This window comes from Acomys russatus, chromosome 13 (assembly GCF_903995435.1).
Source record: "Acomys russatus chromosome 13, mAcoRus1.1, whole genome shotgun sequence".
Taxonomy (NCBI): domain Eukaryota; kingdom Metazoa; phylum Chordata; class Mammalia; order Rodentia; family Muridae; genus Acomys; species Acomys russatus.
In genome coordinates, this window is record NC_067149.1 from 38,267,673 (window position 1) to 38,289,610 (window position 21,938).

The following is a 21,938-nucleotide window of genomic DNA, read 5'->3' on the forward strand; positions in this document are numbered from 1 at the left end:
GACATTGGCCCACTGTTTTTCTGCTTTGATATATTTTTCTTCTTATATTAGAGTTTCAACATCACTAGAGTTTAGATGACATTCAAGTGAAGCATATATTAATTTGGCTTCATATGATGACAAGTATGCATGTACAAATGCACACCAACACACACAGACACACATGTACACACAGATGCACACACATGTGCACACGAGCTAAAGAGGAAGTGGAGTAGGAAGACAAGATGGAAGGAGAGAGAGAAATTACTAGAAAAGAAACAAGCAACAACAAAACCACAGTAAATATAGGCTATTTACTGAGTCACTCTTACTATTATTGAGGCTCTGAGCAATAGTTTGCTTCCACAGTTAAATGGAAAACATATTTTCTTCACCTTATCAACTTTTAGCTATTGTATTCCCCATTTTTTAAAAAAATGTAAGTTTTACAAATGCAGGACGTCTAAAATTAATTCCGACCCTGAGTTAGAAAATCCCATGGTAGGCAATTAATAATGTGTGGGCATAAAACACCACAGATCACTGCCTTCAGGGCTGCATCACTAGATGAAATTGCACGTCTCACATATCATTACCCTGGTATTTACTTTTGGTTTGTGTGGCCTAGGATGAAGATCAGATCATTTTAAACTGAATATTTACCTCATCAGCAGGCTGAGAGTGTCTTCTGGTCTCCGCCCTCTTCTAATCTGGTACACAGAGCAAAGATATCTGTGAATATTAATATGTTGCTCATGTAACTGGCCTCTATTACTTGGTGATTTTTGTTCACAGCATGGATAGTAAATGTACTTTTTAAGAGCATCATGGGGTAAACTGGAGGAGAGTTGAATGGAACTTGGTATCGACTGCATTACATGATTTTATATTGAACAGGTGAAATAAAAGTAAAACATAAAATAGTGAAGACATTAAGTGTTTTGTCCTTATATTATTTTCAATGCTACTTTGAATTTTTCTGAGTGTGTCCTGTTTCTGCTAACATAGGTTTTCCCATCAGATCCTGTGCATGGTCTGGGAGCTGCAGTTCTGATCAATGTGCTGACAAATTCCTCTTGCCAATTTTTGGATAATCATATTCAGTAAGAAATTTTAATCATTTTTGCAAACATTTAGAAATTTGTCAAGTTAATTTTCCCCCAAAGGAATCTACATTTTCTCCTTTCATAAACATGCAGAAGCATCTTCTGATTGCCTTGCAGGTTTCTGTTTTCTCAGTCACGTGGCATAACGATGACGTGGCATTTCTAGGAAGGCATGAGCTATGTCATCTATCTTGGACATTCGCAGCATAGCCGTGCTGTTGTTCCATAAGGACAAAGAAATGCGGTGGTTCCCTAGTTTCTCCATGGGCTGCTTTTCTTGTACGCTGTAAGGATATCCCCTCTATAGTCTTCAGTGCAAACCAATGTTTTCTGTAGCTGTCAGTTGCAAGTGGTTGATGTCCATGTACTTGGATGATAGCCAAATATGGTGGACTTAAGGATGCTCCTCATTGGGCTTGTCATGTGTGACCCTGCATTGGTCTCTGCCTTTCCTGGGTCAGCTTTCTGCATGGCCCTGAATTGACTACTTGTAGCTCCAGGAATCTGATTAAGCTAGCCTTCTCAAGAATCCCAGAAAATCGACAGGACCACTATTCCTGGGCCACTTTACACACATTTCCCATGTGTATCTCTGAGCTGTCTGGCTGGAACATTTTTATTTAGGTTCTGCCTCTTGTAGATTCTGTGTCTGTGGAATCAACAAACTCTAGATTGGAATATTTTCAAATAAACTTGCTTCTGTAATTAACAGTACAGGCTGCTTTTTATTTACTTATTATTTTACATTATTTCCTAACCAATAGCATTCTCTGTCACCCTGTTATTATCTAGCTAAATTTTCAATTTCATAGGAGAGAGCATTGAGATTCTTAATTAAAAACATTTAATTTTTATTACATTTATTTATTTTGGGGGTATGTGTCTATGTGTTTATGTGAGCATCCACTGAGCTACTTCAAAGCTCTGAAAACAAATTTATTGCTTGTCTTTAACTTATGATCTTAGGCAGAAGGTAAATATGTTAAAGATAAAAACAGCAAACCACTTTTGTCTGTGTTTGCCCTCAGAGAGATCCATGAAGGATGAAGTACACATCAGCGCAACATTTTTGCTAGATCTACACCACAATTATTTGATTCTTTGGATTATTATGAGCTGATTTAGATACATTCACATCTAAATAAAGGTGCATGGAAGACATTCTGAAGGGAAAAAATGGAGATGGTTGTGGCTCTGATAGGAAAAATAATAATTTCCCTATTCTTACTTCTGTTTGCATGCTCCTCCACTTACCTGTAGGTATGAGTTTCTGTGGCTCTGGTGGCTGATATTGACCTAAGACATTGGACTAGATTGCTGAATATGTCATTTTCTTTACTTTGTAAGTTCTCAGATATGTTCATATGTAATCATCATAGAATTGTTCAAGTATCTTTGTGACCACATAGACAGAATCTGAGGAAACAGCAACACCACACAGACTTGTTATACATTTCAGTGTTTACTGAACACAGAAAACATCCTAGTGAAGGTGTGAATCTATTCTTAATCACTTTTATTTACGTGCATTGCTTAGACTATAAGTAATTATACTGTCTTACATATACTTTGGCCCATTTCTAATTAGCTCTTCTTATTCTCTTCTTTCCAAGCATGGGTTTTCCTTTTGCAAAATAGCTATATAATCACAATTATTAACAGTAAGATTGTGAGGCTCAGAACATATATATATATATATATATATATATATATATATATATATATATATATAACGATTTTTAACAGCTTTGGGGATTATAATTAACATAGCATTCACTGCGTGTAATTTAAATACAAAAAGGAAGTTTTGACTTATGTATTAATTAACATAACCCCATTACCTTCATACCCAATACTCATCAAAATATTCGCCTTATTTTTCCATTAATGGATATTAGTTCATATTTTTCTCTTAATTTTATTGTATGTGTGTGCGCATGCATGTGTGTGTATTCTGGGTATGCATAAAATGGTGTACTTGTATAGGTCAAGGGCCTACTAGTTAACATCAATTTCTCTCCTCACATCACATGGTACTCAGGGATCAAACTCAGGTTGTTAAGCAGCAATTTCCTTTACACTCTGAGTCTTCCAAGTGGCACTGGTTCCTAATTCCTAAGCTATTAAAAGAAAAGAGTTATGTAAGTCAATTCTGAGCATCTTTCACCAAACAAAGTTATTTTCATATATATATATAATTTCTTTAAACTAATAAGTATTGTTCCATTCCCTTACATAGATAATTCATATAACTTTTCTCTTATGGATGACTATATGGGTATATAACTGAGCTTTCTTTGGACTGCCAGCCATGAAAATAATGAAATGGAGACTTTTTATTAATTATGAAAGTTTATCTTAGCTTTAGCTTATTCCCAACTGGCTCTTATAAGTTAAATTAATCCATTTATACTAATTTATATTGTCACGTGGCTCATTACTTCTCTTCAGTCTCAGTTCCGGTACATGTTTTTTCTTCTGTGTCTATCTGATATATCTTCTGTGCCTCAGAATCTTCCCCAAAGTAACTATCTCTACTGGAAGTCCGGCCTATCCTCTCTTACCTTAGCTATTGGCCATTCAGTTCTTTATTAAACCAATCAGAAGGTGTTGGAGGGAGTATTTACAAAATATGATACAGCCATAAGAATAACAATATCCAAAATCTGGCCTGTAATCATATCTCTGCCTGATACAGAAATCAGTATTTGAATAACACAAACATAACTTTTACATAATGCCCAGATATTATCACAACACGGGTGGCTTTCAGATATTTTAGCTATTACAGAGAGCTGTTACAAATAATGAATTACAAGCCTTTGACTCTCTTATTCTCCAGAGATAATTGTGTGGAGTAGAACACCTTCACTCTCTCTTTTCTGGGGTCACCTACTTGGAAGACATTGAAGTATCTAGAAGTGAAGAGGTCCAAAAGTCTGAGTATGGCAGTCTTCCTCAGAAACCCTGAAAGTTTGAGGAAACCATTATCTTAAATGCAAAGAGTTTGAAGGAATCATTACTCAAATCCAAATTACATACCCCACCTTAACTGTGTGCTTCAGAAGATCCTTTGCTTTTGGTAGTCACTCACATATTCAGAACACACTTAGCCTATTAAGGAGAAGGCCAGATTGTTTCCCACGGTGCTGATACCATTTCCCAGCTTTTCACATTGTACAAATGCTCCACTGCCTCTGCATCCCCATCATACTGGACTGCCAGACCTTTACATTTTTGTCCATTCTGAATCTGTATTGCATAATAGCTCAATATTGCTTGAATCTGAGTTTCCTTGGTGATGAATTATTTTGATTATCTGCTTAGACATTTTATTATTTTGTGAATCATTATGGTACGAATCAAATGTCTTGTGAATCTGTCCAGGTCTTTATCCACTTTTTCCTGTTTCTTTACTGCTGAGTTTTGGGGATACTACATACATTTTAAAAACAAATCATTCATTTGATATATGTATTGGGATTTTCATTCATGCTATATAGTTTATCTTTTTCACAGATTCTTTCAAAAAGAATTTCATCACATACATCCCCATATCTATATTTATATCAATACCTATGTATTATATCTATCATCTATCTTCTATAATGCTTGTTATATATTCACATCCCTACGTATTTATCTATCAATCATCTATCGTCCATAATACTTTTATACATTAATATCCATACCTGTCTATTCTATCTATATGTCTGTCTATCTATCTATCTATCTATCTATCTATCTATCTATCTATCTATCTATCATCAGTCATGTCTCTTCTGTAATGCTGAATGCTGGTTAGCCTTAATGGTCATTTTGATAGAGCAAAGGGTCATTGGTCTATAAAGGATTGCCTTGATTGTTAATTACAATAAAAAAGAGCCTAATCCACTCTGAGCACCACCATTCCTTAGGAAGGTGAGCCTGTGGAGTTTACAAACTTCACATAAACATTAATAAGAGAGCAAGTCAGCAAGCAAATTTTCCATGTTTCCTGCCTTTAAGTTTGTCCCTTGAATTTCTGTCTTGACTTCCTTCAATGATAGATTATAGTATGATTATGTAAAGCAAATAAACCCCTTCCTCCTGAAGTTGCCTTTAGTCACAAAATTTTATCACAGCAACATAAGTGAACTAGAAAACACATATGTATATATGTCCCTGGCATGGTAGCCAAGAAATCTTTACAGAGACTCAGGTCTCAAAATTTTCTCCTGGGTCTTGCTTTAGATGTTTTATAAAATGTAACATGATCTATGTTTTGTTCATCTGTGTTCATCAGTTTGTCCAAGAGCAAACATAATTATTTTATATACATGCAAAATTCATTTTCCAGCACTGTTTTTGGAAGCCTTTCATTCTCTTGGTTCTCTCTTGTTAAATATCTACAAGAACTGTATGTGTGCATCCGTTTCAACTTTTGTTTGTTGTGTACATTATTTTGCTTTAATGCCAATGCCAAATTCTGTCATTCGTTGTAGCATTGTAATAAATACATATTAGGTAATAGAAATCATCTAACGTTATTTCTTAGGGATTATTTCAATTACAAGTATTTTAAATATCCATATGAATTTTACAATCAGCTAGTCAGTTTTACCTATTAACTGGTGAGTTATGTTTGGGATTGCATTAATCTTATAGTTAAATATGAGCAAACTTCAAAATGATAATTACCTTGTTGAGACATGAAAAAGACATCTTTTCTATTTAAGCACTGTCAAATTTCTTCACTATTGCAGATAGCATTCATGGTATAGGTCGACATATCTTTTGCTTTTTTTACCTCCAAATAATTATTTCTTATTCTATAGGAGATATTTTTGAAAATGTATTTTTAGTTTTAATTGTTTCTCATATGTAGAAATATATTTGTACTCCTTATCTTTATAAACATGCTTTCTGTGTTTAAAAAAACATTTTCATAAATGCCATTGAATTCTCTCTTTCATGTGTATGCCTGTGTCTGTTTCGCTTTGTATTTGTATGAGTGTTTGCTGTAGGTGTGTATATGAACCACATTCATGCAGTACCTTCAGAGGCCACTAGAAGTTAACTGATACCCTGGAATGGGAGTTAGGAATGGTTATGGGCAATGATGATGGTGCTAGGAATCAAACCTGAGTCCTCTGCAAAAGCATCAGTCCCTGGGATTCTTTTTGTTAGGTCACAATGAGTCATCTGGTTTTCATGGTTGCTTTCTATTAGATTCCGGAAGTGCCATTCCTCTCTTGGTTTCTTCAGAATGTTTGTCAGGAATGGCTGTTGGTTTTTCTTAACTGATGCTTCTGCATCAGCGGAGATGATTATATGATTCTTTCTTGTTTAGATTGTTAATAACTTAAATTACATTGATTGCTTTTTGAATGGTAAATCAGCAGCACATTTTTAGGATAAACCAATTTGGTTTTGATATACGCTCTCCTTTTCATGAATCTTTGAAATTAACTTCCCAAATTTTATTTAGAACTTTGTCATCTGCCTTCATGAGAAATGTTGATTTATCATTTTATTTTCTTAAAATGCACTTAAAACAAATTTTTATTAAAAGAATAAATTCATCCAATTAGGAAAAAACATCAAAAATGGTACCAGGATAAGGTTGGTCTCATGGAAAGTGGGATGTGTTTGCCTTCAGGAGTGTGTAGAGTCTGCCAGGGAACACATCTGCCCTTATGTACTTTGTTGCTAAAGGTTTTCCGTCATAAATTTGATTTATTTAGTAGATACAGATCTTTTTGTTTTTGTTTCTTTGGGGTTTTTCTGTTTTGTTTTTGGTTTGGGTTTTCGTTTTTTGGGTTTTGTTTTGTTTTGTTTTTGTTGGTGGTGGTTTTTTTTAATCTTATATGTGCTCTGGTCACTTATGTTTTCAATATATATCCTCAATTTATCAGTATGTCTGTCGTTCAGTTATATCCCCTCTCATTTCTGACATTGTGAATGTTATCTTCTCTCCTTTCTGATCAGTGTGTCTAGAGGGATTTTTATTGAGTTTTCAATATAATAACTTTTTTTCCTGATAGTTTTTCATTTTCTTTGTTTTTAAGATGATCTTTTGTTATTTTTCTTTAATTTATTTGCATAAAGCTTTTTCACACATAGCTTTCTCTTTCTATTTTAGTTTCAGTATAAATCAACACCGAGTTTGTAAAAATTATTTTTCTAACATACACATTTTTATATAAATACCCTCATTAATTATTATGTTAATGGTATTCCACAAACATCCAGTTATATCTTCAGTAATATTTAGTACAAAAAAGTGATTTCTTGTTTCATGGATTAGAAATGTTGTAATTGCTTTATAAATATTAATATTTTCCAGAGATTTTGCTCTTATTAACATTTAATTTTCAGAACTTTTATCTCATTCTTGGGAATATGTCAAGGCTTGATTTATGCCCCAGATGTGGCCTGTTTTTATAAGTATTCCAGATGTCCCTTCAGACAAGAAATACATGTATACACTCTGTATTACAGAGTGGAGGAACCTGTGAGGGTCGAGCTGGTGGATAGTTTATAAAAGTCCACCATATCCTGGTTGAATTTTCTATCCTCTTTTTCTACAAGTTGTTAGACTATGTAATTTTCAGCTATCATTTTCCACATAGACATTTAAGACTATTATATCCTTCTGTTAAGCTGTTCCCCTGACTGTAAATTCATCTTCCTTACTCCTTGTGATATTTTATATTCTGAAAGCTGCTCTTGCTTATTTATAGTAGAATCACTAAGATTTTCCTTTTTTAAAAATCAGCAATGATTGATAGATACTGTTAGATTTTAAAAATCTTTCTGGTTGTTTTCTACTTATTCAATGTGAATATTTTTGTTTCTGCTTTCTTTTTATACTCTTAAGGTTAGTTCTGGGTTATGGTGGGTGATGCTACCGGAAAACAGTTACACTTTTCTGCTCTTGTGTTAAGAGTTCTGAAGAAGGACAAGTGTCATAATTAAGGCTAATTATTGTCCACATCTGAGGCAAGACCATTCTGCGCTGTTCCCCTAATATCTGAAGAATGATGAAGAGTTTTGTAGTCTGCTGGTAGGAATGGGTGTTGTGCCAGTTCTATGTGCATGGTCTGTGTCACACTGGGACATTTTTACATTACTCTTGGCCATTTGAGTTTCATCCCGTGTAGGCATCATCCAGACATTACTACCTTCTCCAAGGAACCCTGTGACTGCTGTCTGGCACCTTGTCTGTGCTCAGGTCTTGCCTTCCAATGACTTCTAGCTATTATGGTCTTTCCTGACTCTTAGTGGTGTTTTCTCAACTCCAGGAGTCAATGGGCTCTCTCTTATTCTCCTTCCCTAGGCTTGGCCACAAATTTCTATCCATACTACAAGCTGAGGCAATTTGTTTTTCTTTGTATCTCAAGGCAAAACTCACTTTCATTCACCAAATGAGTAAAACCTGCTTCATGTGTCTTTCTTTTCTATTCCCCTTCCCGTCTTCCTTATCGCCTTCCCTCCTCTTCCCCACACCCCTAGTAAGAGGGTAAATCTATCCCCTTATTCTGTTTTAGCCAACGAGATAGACTAGAGAATGTGTGAGATTGTAAAATTGAGTTAATGGCGCCATATGACTTTCTCTTTCTTATTGCTTTGTTATCACCATCCTCCTGGTTAAAATGAAGTTTTACGTTTCCCCAGTGGAATTTCGTAATGTAGTCATGATGCAAAACTCCAACGACAATGGATAATTGACTGAGCAGTGCAACATCTGTTCTTAATGAAATAAAGAAGATCCACAGTTCCACATGATATCTATGAGGGTGATAGGCACCAGTGTAACAGCAGCTCAACAATAACAGCTTACTGTGAAGAAAAAAATGGTTCATTTCCTCTTCAGATAACAATGGGACATGGTGTTGCTGGTTTGCTCTGGGCCTCAAGTCACTCAGAGCCTCAGCTTCTTTTATTTCCTATCTCTATTACTTTTAAGGACATGCGTGGAGTGTCTATCCCTCTGTTTTATAACCTCAAAGAAAGACAGTGGAGCTGAGTCACAGAAATCACATCATTCTCACTTACCTTAGCCTGGAAGGGAAATGCATTATGCTAGGTCAGTTTCCATTGGCTAGCTCTAGATGCAGCACATAATGGAAAATACAAGTTTTTAAAGTCACTCTCTAGCAAGAGCTTTATGAAAATTCTTTCCTCAATTTCTCATATGCACTTTTGAAATTTATTAGCCTTAATTTTCCTCATTCTTCCTAATCAGACCATGAGCATCCATCTGAACGTTTCTTCTAACCTCCTATTGTCTTTCTCTTCCCCTTTCCTCCTCTCCTTCTTCATATTTAATTATTTTTTATTTTGGGTATGTGTTTACGTATGTTCATATGTATGTATGAATGCATGTATGTATGTATGCTCACATGTGTCCAAATGTCCAAAAAGGGCATCAGATCTCTTGGAGCAGTTACTGGCAATTTTAAGTCACCAAATATGGGTGCTGGGAATTAGACACCAAGGTCCTGAAAGAGCCGCTGCTGCTTGTTTTCATTGCTTGAGAATTTTGCACATGCACCTAATGTGTTTTAATCAAATCTGCCTCCCCACTCCTTCCCCATATATTTCTCCCCATACCTCCCATTCTGAGCCATCTCTCCAGCTGTCTAGTCCTCCTAGTTCCTTTTGTATAACAAACAGCAGATGAGATTTCTTGTTACAGCAGGTACCCCACATTTTTATCAAACCGTGTAATAGACGGTTGTATGGTTTTGTTGCTGTTGTTGTTTTGTTTGTTTGTTAGTTTTTGCATTTTGAGACCGGGTTTCTCTGTGTAGCCTTGGATGTCCCGGACTCACTGTGCAGACCAGGCTGGCCTCGAACTCACAGCGATCCGCCTGATTCTGCATCCCGAGTGCTTGGATTCTCTCTTATGTTTTTTGAATAACCGTAAAGGAGTCGCATCCTTACAAACATGAAAAAAGAAAATATTTCATGTGTTTATAGGAATGAGATGCTCATCTCTTCCTCTTTCACCAGGGAAATGGGAACTTTGGGAGTTCCCTGGGATTTGCATACTGCTTCCCTAATTGACAAAACATATTGGCTATAAAGATTAGATGAGAAAATATGTGTTAGGTGCTAGGTATGGTCCTGAGTACATATTAAAAGCAAACAAATCATTTATGGAAACTTTTGTAGTTTTAGATTCAAGGCTGGGCAGTGTAAGCTACCTCTGGGCAGATGGTAATATAATGAAAATTTTAAACTTGGGTTGTTTAGGCACCAGCCAAGGACAACACAGGAGGTAAACTTTAAACCCCTTCCCAGATCTAGCCAATGGTCAGAATATTCTCCACAGTTGAGTGGAGAGTGTGATATGACTTTCTCACATACTATGGTGCCTCACATTTGACCATGTCCCCTGGAGGGGGAGACCTGGTGGCACTCAGAGGAAGGACAGCAGGTAACCAAGAAGAGACTTGATACCCTATGAGAATATATAGGGGGAGGTAATCCCCCTCAGGAACAGTCATAGGGGAGGGGAATAATGGGAAAATGGGGCGGGGGAATGGGAGGATACAAGGGATGGGATAAACATTGAGATGTAACAAGAATAAATTATTTTAAAAAAATTCAAAAAAAAACTTTTTTGGAGATTATAATATAATTATTTCATTTCTTCTTCCCTTTCCTCCTTCCAAATTCTCTCATGTGCCCCCTTGCTAACTTTCAAATTCACAGCACCTTGTACATTTTTCCCTTATTATACATCATATATGATTATGTTCTATTTCATGCATATCAATGTATGGCTAAATATTTGGTACTGAATAACCAACTGGTCTGATATTCCCTGGGGAAGGTTATTTCTCCCATTGTCAGCATTCCATAGGTGTTTGATTCTCTGTCTGTGGTTGACACCTTGTGAGATTTCCCACATCCAAGATAGCATGACTACTGGTATTGTTATTATTCAGGTCTTGTTTAGGTAGCAATGTTGATGAGGCTTCGTGGACATAGTCTCTCTAACATTGCTAGGAGACACAGGAAACTCCTTGTTCCTCTGCATATTACAATCTTTATGCCCTCCCTCTCTTCCATAAACATACCTAAGCCTTAGGAGCAGGAGTTGTGTTATAGACATATCAGTTGAGACTGGGCTCCACAACTCTGAATTTTGATTGTGCAACCAACTTTTAGCAAGCCTCCCCTGTGTGCAAGCTGTCTGCTTCCCAGAGGGAGTGGGTTTCGTCATTCCCTTACCCCATTACTGTGACCTGACTCTAATGATTGATTCCATCATCCTATGAGAAGGAGTAAGGCCGCTACTAAGAAGCTTTGATTCTGAGATCAGAGTTCAAATCCTAGTTCTGTCACTTCCCGCCAGTGTTGACTGAGCAGCTTATGCTTCCTATCTGTGGAATTTAGTCAGTTCTATTTCTTCATAATGACATGGTGAAGAGGACTCAATAATATGTATTTAAAAAAAAGAAGAGAGACAATAGCAAATTCTTATAACTGATAATATAGTATAACATAGTAGGTAAAATATTAGAAATTGCCCACTCAAATTTCTGTATTTTATTTTTCTTTTATCTTTAAGTCTCAGTCTCTTACTGAGTATTCATACAAAGGAGACTATATGTCCTTCATTGTTTGCTATAGTGAACTTATTATAAGATACATAAAAGTTGGTAGAATTTTACTTAAATCTTTCTTTATAGTACTGTGACTTTAGTCCATTCTATATTTGTTTGACTTAAAAATATGATTTCTACTTGACCTACACTTGTTACTATTAAGGCAAAATGAATCTACAGAAAATGTGATGGAAGACCATTGTTAATTTGGGGATCCAGGCTTCAGCATGTCATATATATATTTAATAATAATATAAAAACATGTTAATATATGTGATCTTATAATCCTAACCCCAGAGCGACTTCAAGATAATTTGCCTAAGAAAGTTCACTAAGAAATATGGTAGCCTACTAGGAGATATCCCATTTCAAAGTTTCCAAAAGAACACACTGATAAAAGATACCATGTTACAGTGATTCAGAAGGTAAAATGAATCCTGAAAGCAAGGATAGGAAGTAGATCTCACCTAATGGACTAACTTGAAATACTGTGATGTGCTAAGAAAGATTCAGGAGCCAACTCTGAGATGATACAGCCATTAAGAGCATAAACTCTTAATGTTCTTGTAGAGGACCTGGGCTGAGGTCATAGTACTGAGTTCAGCTGACTCACAATTGCCTGTAACTAACATTGCTATGGAAAAGATGCCGCTCTGGCCCTTTGAGCATTTGTACTTACATGTATAGACCTGCACAAAAACACATAAACATGTAATTTAAAAATAAGACATCATTTAAAAAGGAATCCAATCAATTAATACTGGTAGTAAATGTTATTCAGGATTGATAGAGACTGTCTGCTCATATTTCCATATTCTGTAGTGGTTTCTCATTGAGTTTTCCCTCAATGCTGAGTATTCATCAATCTCACATACATCCATCTGAGACTTGGGAAAAATTCAGATAAGATTTTTTTAAACTTTTTTTATTTCTTGTGGAAAGAGGAATCCTGGGAGCTTTCTATAGCCTCTCTTATACTCTCTTGTATCACAGATGTGGCTTGCCTTTCTCTCTTCTCTCACTGCCTCAGTTTTATATATCTTTCAAGGACAACCTCCAAGCCTAACTCTTCTGATCAAAAAATGCTCTCATCTGTCAGTCTAGTGTTCAGTTATTTTAACATGCCTTGTACTAGTAGCACAGAACCCAGGAAACACAGTTTGAAGGCAGATTCTTGAGGAGTAGGCAAAGAGTGTGTCTTAATTTCATGAACAACACATAGCCTAAGTGAACAGAAATTCAATTTAAATAACAAGCAATGAAGGTTTGCAAAGATTCTTCTGGGAATAACATTAAGTTCACAACACACTGGTTACCTAAAAATAGCCAGATACCTGTGATCTTGCCTTTGTCCGTTAGAATTTTATTTTCACAGCACGACTCCTTGGTGTGTTAAGAAAGCTGTACTTGAAGGCTATCCTTGGCCCCTTGGGTTACATTCTGCTAAAACACTAAATATGATTCTAAATATTTGCATAAAGGTTGATTTTTTCATTTATTTCATGAACATTTTCAATTTAGTTAAAATTAATCGCTTTTATCTAACCATTTCTCCCAGGAATCAGAACCTTCAATACACAATCAAGGTGCCTAACCTGCCACCTTGCTGTGGGCAGTGAGCTGAGAGTTCATCTCAATCAATGGCTATGGAAGCCCAAGGTGATTTCTGGTATTGCTTTATTATAGAAACAATGCTCCCTAAAGGTTAAATCTAATGTACACAAAAATCTTTCTTTGCTCTTGAGCTTCCAGCAGTGGTGTAGAAATGCAATCTGGGTTGCTTTTGTCTCAAAGGCAAGATATAAACAGAATAATTTTAAATTATATAACAACTGTAGACTGTTTGTCTCTCTGTCTCTGTCTGTCGATCTCTCTCTCTGTCTCTCTCTGTCTCTCTCTCTCCTCTCTCTCTCTCTCTCTCTCTCTCTTCTCCTCTCTCGCTCTCTCATCTCTCTCTCTGTCTCTGTCTCTGTCTCTCTCTCTCTCTCTCTCTCTCTGTGTGTGTGTGTGTGTGTGTGTGTGTGTCTTTGAGCTTGCCTTTGCATGTGTACAAAATTAAAGCATCACCAGAGTCCTATCTCATTCTTCATCTTGATTATCCTCTCACCTCTCACTAACATTCCTTAGCAGAGTAAATAAACCCATTGGCACATTTCTTAGCTCTGTCATTGGTCAGGTCCCAGCTTCCCTGTCTTCAAAGAAACCGACAACAATGTGATGTATTTCCAGATATTTATTGGCTTAAGGGAGACCCTCAATATTCATCCATTTATTCATCATGTTAAATGTTAAGAAAACACAAAACAAAGAGGAAAATATTCCCTGTCTCTTCAGGGCTCAGTCTAGAAGCAAAGAAGTACTGTATTCTTATTTTTATTTACTGTATTAAAGTATTTTTATTTATTGTATTAAAGTAAATCATGGACTGTAATGATATGACACCAAAAGGGGACATGAACTCAACTGGTTTGGAAGGTGAAATCAGAGAAAAACTGAATCACATTTTTAGCATAACTTTAAGTAAAACTTATATGCAACACATTATGAATATATAGACATAAAAATGGTTTTGTTTGAGATAGAGTCTTGCTCTGTAACCGGACTGTCCGGAAACACATTATCTAGTTCAGTATGGCTTCAAACCTGCGATTATGTTCCTGGCCCAATCAGTGACAAAAACAATTTACGAAAAGAAAAATGCCTTTATTTTGACTCACAGTTCCAAGGATTAGGAAATTCATCAAGGTAGGGGAGGAATGTCAACAGGCAGGCTTAGAGGAGGCAGAGGCAGGCAGCTTGCTGATCTCATTTTATCTGCACATCAGAAGCAAAGAGACAACAGGAAGTGGGGCAAGGATGTCAGCTGGCAAAGCTCCTGCAATGATGTACTTCCTCCAGCAAGGCTGCCTCCCAAAGATTCCATAACCTCCACAAGCAGTGCCACCAACTGAGGAACAAATGTTCAAATATGTGACCTGATAGTGGAAATGCTCATTCAAACTACAACAACTGGTAAAATGCTTGTTTTCCAAGCCTGAAGTCCTGAGTTTGATTCTCTACTTCATGACTAAAAGAAGCCTGGTGGAACAGCTCATGAGTGTGGTCTTTGGGATGAGCAGAGGTAAGACGATCCCTGAGACTCACTGGCCAGTGAGTTCTAAACAAATTGGAGATCTTGAGATTCATTTAGAGACATGACTTAAGAAATAAGGTGGGGAGGAATGATAGTCTGGGGAGATGGCTCTGTGGCCAAAAGCACTTGCTGTATTTACAGAGGACTGGAACTTAGTTTCTCCACACATGTCATATCTACATATAATTCTAGCTCTAGAGGATCTGGAGCTTTTTCCTCTGCCATTCATGAGCCCTCTGCACTCACAGGTGCACACACACACACACACACACACACACACACACACACACACACACACACACACACAAAGTTTAATTAACTTTTATATGTATGTATATTTTGCCTCTCTCTCTCTCTATCTATAGATAGATAGATAGATAGATAGATAGATAGATAGATAGATAGATATAATGCATGTGCTTGGCTCCCTGACTGGCTAGATGAGTGAGTTGGATCCCTTGGTACTGAAGTTATCGATGGTTCGGAGGCCCCATGTGGGTGATAGGAATCGAACTCCATTCCTTCTGAAGAGTACATAGTGCTCTTAACCATTGAGTTGTCTATCCATCACCTCATTAAAACAAAACACAAACAGCAACAAAATTGTTAAAGAAGATGAAGTGAAATTGAGAAAGAAACCCAGCATTGACCTCTGCCTTCCACAAACACCTCTATATATGTGATCAGAAATAAAATTTAAAAAGAAAATAAGAAACTAACAGTATGTTATTGCTTCTAGCATTTCCCAGTGTCCCTGTCAATCCTTCATACTTCCTACACCTTACTCACCATATGTTAATTTGCATTTCATTGTAGTTTACAAAACCATGATCATAGTACTGTGGGTGGGACGAACTGTCCCTATTACTAAGCGTCATGATTTTGAGGTCTGTCTTGTGCCATGTGTCCATAGTTTGCTCATTCAATTTATTTACTAATCATTTTTGTATTTCTAAATGCCACGGTATGCTGAGGACTTTCCACCAGTAGTTGACCTACCGATGAGCATTTGAGGGTTTTCCAACTTATTTATAGTAAGAAAAGTGCATGAACATCTGTCTACAACTCTGTGGCTCTTACACTTTCATTTCCTGTGAGCAAATGTCTAGAATTGTAAAACTGTGATGTCTTTGCAGAAGACATTTGGTCACTGAAAACATGGCAAAGGGAGTGATCAGGGTTTTATATAACAGATGCCTGACACACACTAGAGAAACGGTGCTGAGTTAAACTGAATTCATGAACACTTTCCCAATAACAAATATGGATGTCACCAATTTCATACTCCAAATTCCATAGCTTTGCTCATAAAACAGTCCCTGAGACTTTCATTCAAAATCTATTTTATACTCTTCACAGTTCTAGTAAATTCAGGTGCCAGGATTCTTATATCAGAAAATATCAGAGGCATAAAATCCCATGGTTGAAGGGAATTAATGCAGTTGCGCAAAAGCACATATCACGTTAAAGAGTGTCCATAATGAAATACATAGAATGAAAAGTCAGACTATCTGCATAGTAGGCTGCTGGGCCCATATGCCTATGAAGGCATCATTTCATTCAAGTTGAGAAAAATTGTTTTAAAACTTTAAATTTTTGCATTGTCTCTGTGTGTGCGTACGCGCGTGTGTGTGTGCATGAGTGTGTGAACTCATTCTGATAAACTTGGTGGCAGCTAACTCTCCATATAACCTACCTCAACATCTAGAAAACTGATGAAATTTTAATTTCACTAGTTAGAGTGCTGGCCAGGTGAATCCGAAGGTTTTACACTGTTTCCTGTGCTCTGGAATCAATTCTCAGCATTATCTAGGAATTATCTCTAGGCACTCTCATTTCATTTACATAAAAAGCATACGGAGTAGCTACTGGTGTCCTTTCCTAAGGAAGAAAGGAAAGCCTGAAGGAATGAGCTGCCTTGGTCCTGTTTAGATAGTTCCTGTTCAAGCACCAAGCCTACCTAGTCTAAGGAGCCAATTCCACCCAAAAACACCTTGTTTTCACTCATGTAAGGAAATATCCTAGTTTGAAAGAATTCTATCAAAAGCTGTTTTCCTTCAAACTTAGTATTTTCTCGGGATGTAAAATACAAAGAATAGAAGCAAAGAGAGAAATATTCATTCCCTGATTGTACCAAATAAATAGTTCTTTTTTTCCTTTCCAATGACTATGCTACTCTGTTCAATAATATTAAAAGGTTATGGAAGAGTCTAGTAAACTGCTTCTTGAGAAATGAAAAGAGTACAACACTAACACAATGTATAGTACCCTATGGACTCATAAAGGGGCCTAGTTATCATCTTTAATTACAAAGAGCATATATTGCTCAAATGAGTCTGTAGACTTTTAAGATAGGAATGCCAGAGCATAAATAGTCCATCACTAGATCCATTCAGAAGCCATTTATCTTTACAACCACATGTTACAGATCCTCAGGCCAGGATCACACCCCATTCGGCACTTGTGGGCCTTGTGTGGAAGTGGAAATATGGTGTCTCTGCTGGAAGAACAGTTTTCCTTCATGCTGTGAGTGGTAGTCTGCTGAAGTTCTAAATACACCTTCTGAAAACAAGGAATCCAGTGTCACACGGAGCAAACCTCAATCTTAACATTTGTTAAGGAATGCTCTCTGCCCCAAATACACTCTGTACATTTTGGAATGAGCTATCATGGTTTCTTCTTCTATTTCCCAAGCCTCTTCATCTTTGTTGGCTCATAAGATCCTTTCATATCTTTTTTTTATACTTCTCATAACTGGATGTTAGTTCATGTGGGAATCTCTGAAGTACTGATGATAACTGTTTCACTCAGTAGGAGATCTCTTCTGCATGTTAGAAGCCATAAGCTTGTATATAATCATTAGTTTCCGAGAGTCTGCATCTGCATTTCTCAGCCCCTTCCCCCACACATTTTCATATCCGATCCTTTTGTCAAATGACACAGAACCTTTAACAATCCTCTTAGGCTTGTAAATATTAAGTGTTCATGCACCCCAAGGTCTTTAAACATTCTATTCATCCTTAGAAATGGAGAAGCTGTAGAATCCATTGATTTATAGACCTTTACATCTCTTTTTAGTGCTTTATTCTTCAGAAAACTAAGATCTCTCCATTAGAATGTGTCCTGCCATCACCAAGATATACAGTACATAATATTTTTCCTTTCCTCCATCTGTTTAGTCATAATGACTGAAAGAGTTTCTTCCTATGTTTCATCTTCTTCAGTGTCTTTTGAAAATCAGACAGGAAAAATATCTGCCTTCCTCACTCCACACATCCAAAGACAGAGATTAGAGTTCCATGTGCTTTGTACTGATCATCACTTGTACAGTAGTTCTCCTGATTCAAAGCTCAGGCTGTTGGAAACAAATGCTAATGAACTGGAAAGGCATTGGTACTGTAGGTATCCATTACATCTCACTCACTGTTTTTCATTTCTTTGGTATTTTCATTCTCAGCCTTCTGTCTGTCTGTTAGAATTCCCAACAAGGCTTTTAGTCATTTCAGAATTCACATGGACCATTTGTCCTCAATCCCATTATTTTGTCCCTTGTTCTAAGTACATTTAATGACCTTCCTGGTTCTTGTCATATCTTCTTTGAACTTACACTAGAGTTTGTCATCCAATAGGATTACAGTCTCCCAGCCCTCACCTTATCTCATGTTCTTACAACCATCTTCCATCTTTCCACATCACAGCAATTACACCATTTTCTTGGCTCTCCCCATCCAGTGTAATCTTGAATGTCCACCGCAGACATCCTTACTCACATCTTCAAATGCTGTCTCCTTTTCTCTCAGTCATACTTTGCAAACAAGTTGCATCCTAACTCTTCCTTCTTCAGATACCAGAGGCTAAACAGCAGGATTTGTAGTAAGAAAAGTGTGCATGAGTGCTGAGTCGGCTACAGCAGTCTTGTCTCCATGGGTTTCCACAATGCTGGAGGTGCTACCCCTTACCTTCTATCAACCAGACTTTCCCTCACTCTTAAATATCCACCCTGTCCTTCTTTCTACCACATCAGCAAACCAGCAGCCAAACCATCCATACATGTGCTGTTGTCTTCCACCTTCTCTCCCCTTGAAAACTTTGCTAAGAGCATCTCCTTTCTCCTGTATGTGCAATGTATGAGTCTTCACTGGATTAACATTAGTGTAAACATATAAACATATAGATATACCATTATGTGTCATCTCATCCCAGAAGCAACAAATGCAAAGTTGCTGCAGTCAGAATCCTGTCCTTTTCCTTTGTAACAGCATTACTTGGTCAACTTGTTTTAATTGCTTTAATCCCCAGCCTTTCCTTACTGCAGTCCCATAGTTTCTGGCTCCATGTCTTCTATCTTGGCAAATTTGAGGGCTAGTTTGTATGTGTCACTCTACACAGGCTCATAGTGCCATCTGAACTAAACCTCTCTTAGTGCATACATCACTGTATTACAACTATTTCCCTACTCCTACTTAAACTTTTTGGAGCATAAAGCCTGCATAGTAATTTTCTCTGCATCAAAAAAGCCCTGTACAACTCTGGTCTATAGTAGATGCTGAACACATTTTCATTGAATAAATTCATAACAAAATGCAAGGGAATCTCCCATTGAGTAAAGGTAGCTATAAAAAATTATATTTATTTCTTTTCAGTCTTTGGGCTAAGTTCAAGTGCAGTATCTGCTCTTCTCAGTTTAATTTCTGACATGTCCTCTAGGAAACTGTCTGGGCTATAAAGGAGACTAATAGGAGAAAATGAAACGGGAAAGATACAGTAACTGTGTTGGAGGAAGAATAGGCTCATCTTACAATATATACATAAAAGAAACATTTTAAATCTTTATAGCTTACTAATATAAATTCATATGTTTAAATATTAAATCTGAGAAAGTAGGAAACAGCACATGGGAAAACGAAATTAGTGAAAAATGGCATATTAGAATCAGGTAAAATGATGTCAAAAACTGATCCACAAATAATAAAAGGGAGAAATAGCTAAAAGAACAAAGAGCAAACCAGAGGAAGATTTATGTAGTAGGACACACTGTGACAGGTCACATGGACAAAGTGATGTTGAAATGACATTTGACCATCCTGACCCTGTTCCTTTTATGAAAGTTTATGCCCATGGTAAGGGGATTAACATGACATGGCTCACCGCTATCAGTTTCACAAGGGAAGCACAAGAAATAGCAACAAACGTGGAACATAAAGCAAGCTAGGAAGGCCCACACCTATAATCTCTATAGCTGGAAGACTGAGGAAGAGAGGACTGACAAGTGGAGGTTCAGGACTAGCCAAGACTACATAGTAAGATCCTGGCTTTCAAAATAAAATCAAGGGGGAACTCCAGAGGTAAGAATGCTGCATCTTCATAAGCACCAGCCCTTCTTGCAGATGACCAAAGCAAGGGGGCTGAGGCTGCGGGAGGCAGGGATGACTCACTGTTTCTGCCAGAATAATCACCCAAGTGGAAAAAAAATCAGAGTATTTCTTCCTTAAAATAATTTAAAAACAGGATTGAATGCTGTAATCATTATACACTTGAGGTTTGAGGAGCTTACTTGTTTCCAGCTATTATCAATCATGACAGGCTTGTGAGGAAGTGTGCTTCAAGGTTAAATGCAGGGGACATTGCCTTCCTCTCTGGAAATCTGCCAAAACGCCCTGTGTGTGCCTTGTTCCTCTGCAGGCATAATTGCTGCTTTTATAAATAAGATTAAAAAGAGCCCATATCTTCTACCAGAGCCCTTCTTTTCCGTGGGCTATTTTTCAGGTGGCCAGTGTTCTGCAAAGTGGGCAGAGCTGCTGCTTCAGCACAGCAAACCCCTGCAATTTTGCCAGGAGAGAAGTAAATTATTTGCCAAAACAGAATGGCGTGGGGAACTCTGAAGTTGAAGGTGCCTCAAAACTTTTATTGGCGCATATATACTGCTGCTTTCTAGAGTGCACGGATGCCGTGTACCTACTGTGCAATTAAAAACAGCATCTGGGTGGCAAAAACTACCGGAGTCCAGATGTTTGTGGAGCTGTTTCCTGTGTGGGTGTGTGGTGATACATGGGTGTACAAGAGTGTGTGTGTTTGCTAACGACTTAAACCAACTGGAGAAGAAAAGTTGTAATCCCAATACTAAATACCATCCATTCCCAGATGCATGTATACACAGTAATATCATTTAAAGGGCTCCACTGAATCTCCTATTGAATTGAATGTGAATTGAGGGGTATTTAGAAAGTGATGCTTTAATCGGATTGTTGTTATGTATTTGTAATGGGAATCCTTTTGAAGTTAATTAAGTTAAATGGCATCTGGAGGGAGCGACCCTGAGCAAGTGAAACTGTATTCTTGGAAGAGAGGAAGAGAACTGAACAGTCTATGTAGGAAACATCCCAGGGACCAAGAGAAATGGCCCACTCTCTCCCCATGTGATTATCTGTGTGGCCCTGGGACACCAGAGAGTCCTCACTGGGGAAATCCTCAATCTGTGTGACAGTTAGACTTGTCTTGACCGAGTTTAGAATCACTTAGAAAGCAGGCCTCTCTCAGTATCATATCCGTAATAACATTTGTAGGTAGGATTATCTGGGAAGAAAGATCTCTTTAATTGAGGATGGGACCATCCGATGGGTTCAAAGCCCAGACTGAGTACGTAGGAGAAAAGCGTCTTAGCAACAGCATTCATCTTTCTCTGCTTCCTGACTATGGATGCAGTATGTCTAACCACCTCAGAATCCCGCTGTCAGGCAGTCACTGTCTTGACTGCTTTCCTTATACTGCTCCCTCAGGTATTTCCTATGGCTCCTCAGTCACTGCCTCCAGAACGAGGCCTCAGCAGCTTTTCTTCTTTATAAGTGACCTGGACTGTGATCTTTAAATATGGTAACGGAAAAATGAACTAACATACATGCACACGTATTTTTAAATTGCCAGGAATCCTACAACCGAGGTGAGTTGTAGTTTGATTGGTAGAATTTTCTCCTTTTTAATTTACCTAATGGGTAATTTATGTGACTGCTATTATAGATGTAATTAAATAACCACTAATATTAAGACCACACTTTATACTGATAAGAAAGCAGTGAACTATTTATTTTTAGCCTACACTGTGCATCTCAAGTTTTC

At 37.3% G+C, this 21,938-nt stretch overlaps 1 protein-coding gene and 1 pseudogene across 4 annotated transcripts in view; both read left to right on the forward strand.

Annotated features, from left to right (window-relative positions):
• The window catches only part of Grm7 (glutamate metabotropic receptor 7), a 901,188-nt gene that overhangs the window by 74,467 nt on the left and 804,783 nt on the right, over positions 1 to 21,938 (forward strand). The window lies entirely within an intron of this gene.
• LOC127197808 (uncharacterized) lies at positions 19,457 to 19,563 on the forward strand (annotated as a pseudogene).